General features: G+C 43.3%; 1 non-coding gene across 1 annotated transcript; it reads right to left on the reverse strand.

Moving 5' to 3' along the window:
- Positions 1–488: 488 nt before the first annotated feature.
- Positions 489–560, reverse strand: trnaa-agc. The gene has a single exon. It is a non-coding gene; the product is annotated as a tRNA-Ala (tRNA).
- Positions 561–9,341: the final 8,781 nt, after the last annotated feature.

Here is a 9,341-nt window from a genome sequence, read left to right on the forward strand (position 1 = left end):
AGCGAAGGCAGCGGGCATTGTTGTGAGGAGAGAGGAGGTCAGAGAGGTCGGGGAGGCGCAGAGAAGTGGAGGGATTTGAAGACAATGGTGAGGATGTTGAAATCGATCCTCTCTGGGACAGGCAGCGAGTGCAGTCTGGCAAGGACTGGGGTGATCAGGGAGCGGAGTTTGGTGTGGGTGAGAATGCGGGCGGCAGAATAACAATTCTTGCATTTGATATAGCGCCTTATCACGTCTTCGAGACATCTCAAAGCGCTTCACAGAATATACTGTAAATTTATTTGACTGTATATTTTGTGGGTGAAATGCAGCAGCCAATTGCGAACTGCAGTGTCCCACAAACAGTCGTGGATTGAAGTGACCAATTTATTATTTTTTTAAGGAATTATTACCCCCGGAAAACTGATCCGCCAATCAACTAACAATTGGATTCCTACTTACTACTAGGTAAACAGAGGCATGTAGATTAAGGAAACTTGCCCAACATTTCGCCCCGCCGGGAATTAAACCCAGGTCTCTCGCTTGCTAGGCGAGCGCTCTAACCATTGAGCTTCAGGACTCCACGTTGGATCAAGAGGTCCACATGGAACTGCTGAATTCAGTTGTGTGTAAATTGGCTACTGTGTTCCCCTACAAAATACGCAATTGCTACACTTTACTGTAAATCCTCTGATGCACTTTCAGACATTTTGACGATGCGTTATATCAAATGCAAATATTATTATTTTTCAGAATAGACACCAAGGAATGTTTTTTTGCCCAAACGGTATTTAATGATTATGTACCTAATTCTGGAGGTTCTGTGCTTGGGGACCCTGGAGTATGTGTTGGGGTACTGCTGGAGTTTAACAAGTGTTTAACCCCAACCTGCCTGTCCCACCATGAGCAGTCAGGCCTTCAGCCTTTCTGGTCCCACCTTCTGGAACTCAATCCCGGAATCATTTCTTCTTGCCCGCTCCATCACCTCCTTCAAGTCGTGTCTCAAGACCTTCCTCTTTGACCATGCCCCACACCTCCCGAATTCAAACCCCAGCTCGGGTGCAAATCCTTGACTGTCCAACGCCTTGGGATGTCCTCCCTGTGTGAAAGGCATTATATAAATGTAAATTTGTATTGTACCTACTTTCGTTCCTTGTGTGAGTGTGTGTGTGGATAGGGGTTCTATGCGATCAAGCTAGAAGTGATCTGGAAACTTATTTTACTGCCTAATTTGGGGAAATATTAAGCCTGTGACTTGTAGCTATGCAGTCAGCATACATTGGACATGCATGTGCAGTAATACAATTGTGCAGGATATTTGTACCTCGGAGAAGCTTTCCATCACTTACAGATTTGATTGAAACATTGGAGAAGTGTGGTGCTATTCCCAGGAATGATATTTCTAACCATTAACAAATGCACTGAAGTAATGGCTGCAAATTTACAACCACTGTGACATTTGAGGTGGAGAAAAGGCAAATGATAAATGCGCTAAAATGGGTTTTTAATAGTGATTTATGCTTTATTTGCGCTGCATTCTGAACCCTGACAAATATATTCTCGACAGCAGTCAAAGATGTTTGTGCTTTGCTGCAGCGGGCATTAGTTTGATGTGAAGGGCACTAGCTATATAAATGCAAGTTGTTGTTGTACAGAGTGTGAGTCCAAATCGGCTTGAACTATGGCTTGTCCCTCATCCCTTCTGCTCCACCATCGGCAACCGCTCTTTCTGCCACTACGCTCTGAAACTTTGGAATGCTCTCCCCCAATCCCTAAGCCTTCCCCCCTCCTTCCAACTGTTTGGGGGACAACGCTGTGCGCAATTGCTGCCTTATTTCACCCACAAAATATACAGTCAATTCGCTTTACAGTATATTCTATGAAGCGCTTAGAGACGTCTCAAAGATGTGATAAGGCTCTATATCAAATACAAGGATTAGTATTATAATTATTATTAGATCATGACTGAAGACCTTCCTCTTTGATCATGCTTACGGTCACCTCCTCCTTCCCCCCCCCCAGCTTGGTGTCAGGCTCTGCCACTGTTAAGTGCTTGTGCCTCCCAACATGAAGAGCGCTGTATAATTGCAAGTTGTTGTTGTTGTACAGAGGGTACGCCCAAATCGGCCAGAACTATGGCTTGCAGAAACCATGGAGTTTTGTGTTGGAGACATTCAAGACCAACTTGCATTGATGTAGCACGCTTCACACCGGATGGCGTCTCAAAGCACTTTGATTGTGTTGATTGAGTTGATTGTGGTTTGGATTTGTCCTTGAACTAACCATCAGTGCCTACATATTTTAGTGGTTTTATATATTATATATATATATATATAAAACTTCTGCTGTTTTTGCTGGAACATTTCTTGCACTTCCCAAGGTGAACAGTGTCAACCCTTTACAACAACAACAAGATTCCACTTATTGAGCGCCTTTCACGTCGGGAGGACGTCCCAAGGCGCTGTACAGTTGGGTCAGGACCCGAGCAGGGGAGAAATGGTCAGGGTGAGGGGAGAGAAGGGAGGGAGCGAGGAGGGGGTAGAGAGTCGAGAGGGGACCTGAAGGCACGGTCAAAGAGAAAGGTCTTGAGACCGACCTTGAAGGAGGAAAGGGAGGAGGCGGCGAAGGCACTGGGGGATAGAGCTCCACAGCCTCGGGGCTGAGAGGCTGAAGGCCCATCCACCGATGGTAGGGCGGTTGGGGCGGGGGATGTACAGCAGACCGGAGCCAGAGGAAAGTGGGGTACGGGCAGGTAAGTAGGGGGATAGTAAGTCGGAGAGGTAGGAGGGAGCGAGGCCGTGAATGGCCTTGTAGGTGAGGATGAGGATCTTGAATTCGATCCTCTGGGGGATGGGGAGCCAGTGGAGGCGAGCGAGGGTGGGAGTGATGTGGTCCCGAAGCCTGGTGCGGGACAGTACACGAGCTGCAGAGTTCTGAATGACCTGCAGCTTGTGGAGGGAGGTGGCGGGAAGGCCGGCGAGGAGAGAGTTCCCATAGTCCAGCCTTGAGGTGATAAAGGTGTGGACCAGAGTTTCAGCAGCGTGAGGGATGAGGTAGTGCCGTAGTCTGGCGATGTTCCGGAGGTGATGGAAGGCGGTGCCAGTTGTGGCGCGGATATGAGGGAGAAAGGACAGCTCAGGGTCGAAGAGAACACCGAGGTTCCTGACTTTGAGAGGTGGAGAGTGCAGCCTTGGATGCTGATGCTGTCAGCGCCTGAGGTGCGGAGGCGCTGACGTGAGCCAATCAGGAGGGCCTCAGTTTTACGCACATTGAGCTGGAGAAAGTTATCTCTCGTCCAGGACTCGATGTCGGACAGGCAGCTGTCAGGACATCGGTGGTCGTGGAGTTGAGGGTAGAGGAGGAAAGGTAGAGTTGGGTGTCATCCGCATACATGTGGAAGTTAACCCCATGTCTGTGGATGATGTCACCAAAGGGGAGCATATAGAGGGTGAATAGGAGGGGACCGAGGACAGAGCCCTGAGGGACACCGCACGAGACAGTGCGGGGGCTGGAGGAAAAGCTGTTAGTGAAACAAAATGAAGACGGTGGGAGAGGTACGACCTAATATCCAATGTCGGAAACAGCAGCCAATAACAAAAACAACGTCCTGGCTTGTGTCTCGGAGCGCTTTGCCCAATAAGCGCACCTAGGTCAAGAATCTTCTGGAGTCTTGTAGCGTATTGGTTAGAGCACTTGCCTCGCAAGCGGTTTAATTCCCAGCAGGGCGCAATGTTAGACAACTTTGCTTACTCCACATGGCTCGGATTACCCAGCAGTAGGTAGGAACCCGGTTGTTAGTCAATTGGTGGATAGCTTTCCAGGGGTAATAATCCATTCAAAAAAAATAATAATTTGGTCACTCAATCTGCAAATGTTTGGGAGGTACTGCTGTGTGCAATTGGCTGCTGCGTTTCACCCACAAAATATACAGTCAGTTCACTTTATAGTATATCTTGTGAAGCGCTTTGAGATGTCTCAATGACATGATAAGGTGCTATATCAAATACAAGGTTTATTATTATTATAATAATAATGTCCCAGAATCGTAGACCCTTAAAAGGACTGAGAGGAAATTTAGTCCCATTCCTCTGTTTTTTATTAATCCTCCACATCTTTTAGTATTTTTACTTTCCAAGTATCTTTCTAATTCCCTTTAGAAAACGTGGTGATTCTGTTTCAACCATTGTTTTTTTCCTGTCTTTAATCATCCTTTGGGTAAAGAAATACTTTTTGGTGTCTGTCCTGAAATTTGCCCTTTGCCAACTCAAAGCCCACGTCCTCTTATTATTGCATCCTAAAGTATTGTTTTTGGTTTACTTTTCCAATCCCATTTAAAAATTTATGCAACTATCAGTTCTCTTCTAAAGCATCTTGTTTCAAGACTGAAGGGCCCTAGCTTGTCTAATCGTTCCTCAAGCTTGTCGAATTGTTGCTCAAAAGAAAAACGACTTCAAAGTTAAGTCTGAATTCAACAATTTCCCAAATTCTGGATAGTCTAAAACGCATTCTGCACCCAAGTGAGATTTCTCCCCAATCGTGGCCTAATAGCATTTTTGTGTAAAAGAAAATTCTCCTAAACTCGCTTACTGCCAATGCAGAGAAAAACATTTCCTTCTGCTCCAAGAAATTCATCACCCAAGTCTTCGCTTTATTTTGTTTTGCCCACAAAATACACAGTCAATCCACTTTAGAGCGTATTCTGTGAGAGCTTTGAGACGTCTCAACGACGTGAAGCGCTATATCAAATGCAAGGATTATTATTTTTATTATTATTACTTCATCACTGTTAACTTTTCCATTTGCCACATTACTGAGGTTGTTTTGCTAAAAGAGAAATATGTTTGCTTGCAAAATAGACTCCACTTTACAGTAAATCTTGTGAAATGCCACCCACCCCTACCCACCTCCTTGCCCTCAACCCTCTTTATTCAGGTGCAAACCCTTGAATGTCCAGTGCCTTGGGACATCCTCCTGACATGAAAAGTGGAATATAACTGCTATTTGTTGTTGTTGTAAGGTGTAAATAGCACTTTCAGAGAGATACGATACTGATAGAGATACTGATACGATAGACTGCACTGCAGACAATTGTCATTCCATGACTTCCCATCGGATTTTCTTAAGCCCTTTCACATTGCCATTTATGGGCACATTCAAGGAAGTTTAGTCTTGTGTATTTAATTCCACCAGCATACGATCTGGATGGCCTAACCTCGTTTGATTTACCCGCAAAATATACAGTCAATTCACTTCACAGTACAATATCAAATGCTATTATTTATAATGTACTCTTGCAGCTGCTGAAAGGGGAGAAATTCATACCAGGTGCCCAACATTACAATGTTTTTCAGAACATTGTCTTAAAGATTAACATTAAAAAGAGTTTTGGGGAATGTTTTAAATCCAACCTTTGTCTCGCAGCCTCTTTTCCTCGATACCTAAAAATACTTTACAGTAATCCAGCTCCCAAATTAAAACTGAATTTAGTTTCTTCAACACTAACAACGTTGAATTGATGGTAACTACAGTTAATTAGAATACGAGTCAAAAGAGTATTGAATAAAAAAAAATCTGTGCCTTTGTTAGGGTTGATACTTTTGTGATAATTTTTTGTTTTATAATAACAAATAATAACAATAAGCCTTGCATTTGATATAACCTCTTATCACATCTTTAAAACATCTGGAAGCGCTTCAGAGAATATACTGTATAGTGAATTGACTGTATATCTTGGGGGCAAGACGTTATTGTAATCAACAATGCTCGCATTTAATGTTGTGTCTTTTAGGAGGATATCTCAAAGCGCTTAAAAGGATCTAATGTAAAATGTAGTGATTGTGTATTCTCTGTTGGTGAATGTGACGGCTAATTTGTGCACAGCAATGTTCCATCAAACGCAGTGAAGCGAATAACCCATTTTATCTGGGGGAACGTTGGCCAGGACACTGGGAGAAATTCGCTTTCTGTTTTCAAACAGCTCCATGGGATCTTTAGCATTCCAACCGAACAGCCAGACCGGAACTAGTTTTAGCGTCTCATCCGAAGGACAGGATTAACAACTTGAAAGATGTCAGTGCCGTTTAGCAGGCAGTATCAGCTCTCCCAGGTCAGCTGGTTTTGTGCAGGATAAAGCTACAGTGTCATCAGCCTGAGAAATGCACCCGACCGCACCAGAGTGACATTTCAATTTCACTCACCAGTCATCCCTGTGATGGAAACTTCCAATATGATACTGAATTATAGATAGTTTGCTAGTGGAACTAAATTGCACCCACCTAAACTTGTTTAACAGGCTCCTTATTGCCTTCGCAGAGTGAGAAAAAACATAATCCTATCAGGTCAGGGCTATATTGACCATGGTATGCATCCCTCAAATTCTGCTATTGAGTACTTTGCAGATTTATTTCGGCAACTCGGACGTCTCCAAAGTCTTTGACAAGACCTTCTCCTGCACTGTGCCCTTCTAAACAAGTTACCAGTTTGCATTCTTCCACCAAAGTCATGTTGTCCAGTTTCCTTGTCAAATTGCTCTGTCTTTGCCGGAATTGATGGTTCATTCTCTGAATGCCCGTCAGCTCAAGGGCTCTCCAATGACCTGTTCCCTTTCCCATTTTGTTTCTGCTTCATATCAATGACCTCCATTCATCATCCAACCGTGTCAAGCTTTCTTGCACTACTCTCTCTCTGTCTCTTGCTCTTGTGCAGGGTTGAAGAAAATAGTTAATTGAATCATAAAAATTACAGCATAGTACGATGTCATTAAGCCAAGGCTAGAGCAGTTTTATCCGCTGGAGTTCTCTACTGTATTCCCATTTCTCTGTACCCCTTTTATGTGCTTCTTTAGATATTCCTCAAACTGATTAACTGATACGTTATCCTTCTTTCATCACTAGTCCTTCTCTTTGGCTTCTCTATAATGGTTGAAAGCAAACATGGATAACAGAGGGTGAAGGCATTTGCATTTTCTTGACCAACCACACAGCCACATGCTTTAACTTGAAGAGTTTGAATGTATTCAGCATAAATGCTGTGCGCAATTGGCTGCCGTGTTTCGTTCCAGAAGTATACAGTCAATGCAATTTATAGTATGTTCTGTGAAGCGCTTTGAGACGTCTAGAAGATGTGGTAAGGTGCTACATCAGATGCAAGGATTATTATTATTAAATGTCATCTCTTGACTGTTGGGCATTCCTATAAATGTGAATAAGCACACAGACACAGACAGACACTGCGGAACTGAAATATGTGCAGGAATCAACAACAAAGTCCACTTATATGGAAGGACGTCCCAAGCCCCTGGTTGGCTGTTTGCGAAACACTGCTGTGTGCACTTGACTGACTGGATACCCTTTACAGTGTCAATCCACTTTACAGTGAAACTCTGTGAATCTCTTTGACATGTCTCAACAAAATGATAAGGCGTATATCAAATACAAGGATTATTATTATCATTAAAAAGATACGAGAAGCGAGACATTTTAAAACTTTATGTTGATGTTGTGCGCAGTGGAAGATGCAATAAATTCTCTTGTGGAAACATGTGAATGGGTAATCACCCTGCTATAGCTGTGTGTGGCCAATCATTTAAATAATCCTCCGTATACTGTGTGGCCTAGTGGAACTGGCAGTGAGACAAACAACCAAAATTACATTGGCTTATGGAACGAACACTGTGTGAGCAGACACTGAGTCCTGAACCATGACACTGTACATCACTGCTGAAAGAGTTTAAACGTTTGATCTATCACTTTTTTTCCGAACTATCAGTTGAATCAAGAGTAATGTTCCCTTTGGACTTCCCAGAGAAAAAAATTATAGATTAATTGACAATACTCCAGCTTCCCAGAAAATTCAGATGATTTATTCACATTTTTGCAGAATGCATAAGTAAGCAAAAAGTTTATTTTTGGGGGGGAATCTACGACTGTTTGTGAGGCATTGCTGTGTACAATTGGCTGCCAGGTTTCGCCCACAAGATACACAGTCAGTGTATACTTTACATTATATTCTGTGAATAGGTTGGAGACGTCTCAAAGATGTGATAAGACGCTATATCAAATGCAAGGATTATTATTATGGAAACGCTACCCCAGGGTGCACAACAAATGCAAGTTGTTCTTGTAAAATTATTTGTTTTTGTTTAGAAAATGATTATTTAATTTGTGGCTCACAGACGATGGATCATATTTTTTGAGCTCATATTCCAGGCTGACATTTGGGTGGAGCGCTAGAGAGTTGGATTGTTTGGATGAGATGTTATATTTGTCTGCTTGAAGATAAAGTTTCCTTTATGCTATTTGAAAGGAGAAAGACGTCAATTCCATTGACCTGGCCAACAATCCTTCAGGTTAATTGGTCATTCACTCGTTGACTGTTAGTGGCAAGTTTTGGGTCGAAATGACTACTGTGTTTCCCAACAAAACAGCCACTGCACGTGAAAGTAATTGCTGTAAAATGCTTTGAGTTTTTTCAATTGGTTGCCGCTTGGTTGTCTGTTTCCATCTTATTGGATTCTTTCAATAACAACAATAACAACTTGCATTTATATAGCGCCTCTCACGCAGGGTAGCTTCCCAGAGTGCTTAACAGTGGCGGAGCACGACCCCGAGCCAGTGGGAGGGGGAGGTGACTGTAGGCACGGTCGAATAGGAAGGTCTTCAGGCGTGACCTGAAGATGGGGAAGGAAGGGGAAAGGTGGAGGGAAAGAGGAAGAGTGTCCCCGAGTTTCGGGGTGTAGTGACTGAAAGCCACGGTCTTTTCATGATTTTTCTTCATATTAACTTGTGTCAGCCTGGGTCAGTTGGCAGCACTCTCGCTTCTGAGTCAGCAGGTTCAAGCCATACGTCAGGACTTTTGAACTCCTATAGTCTAAGCGATGTGGAGTCCTGTAGATCATTTCTTTTAGGAAATAACATTATGGAATATATTACATTGGGACATATGTGCATGCGACTGCAAGGAAAGTGGAAGGCGAACTAGATGGACTTTCGTCTAGCATTTTTTATGTTCTTATGTAAGTGTTTAGACCACTCACCTCGTAAGTGAGAGGACCTGGGTTCGATTCCCAGCAGGGTGAATGTTAGGCAAGTCTCCTTACTCCACATGCCTCTGTTTACCAAGCAGTAAGTAGGAACCCGGTTGTTAGTCGATTGGCAGATCGCTTTTCCGGGGGTAATAATTCCTTCAAAAAAAATTGGTCACTTCAATCCAGGACTGTTTGTGGGACACGACTGTGAGCAATTGGCTGCCACGTTTTGCCCACAAAATATACAATCAATTCACTTTACAGTATAGTCTGTGAAGCGCTTTGAGACGTTTCGAAGATGCGATACGTTGCTATATAAAAATGCAAGGATTATTAT

The sequence above is a fragment of the Callorhinchus milii genome, unplaced genomic scaffold, assembly GCF_018977255.1.
Source record: "Callorhinchus milii isolate IMCB2004 unplaced genomic scaffold, IMCB_Cmil_1.0 Scaffold3, whole genome shotgun sequence".
NCBI lineage: Eukaryota > Metazoa > Chordata > Chondrichthyes > Chimaeriformes > Callorhinchidae > Callorhinchus > Callorhinchus milii.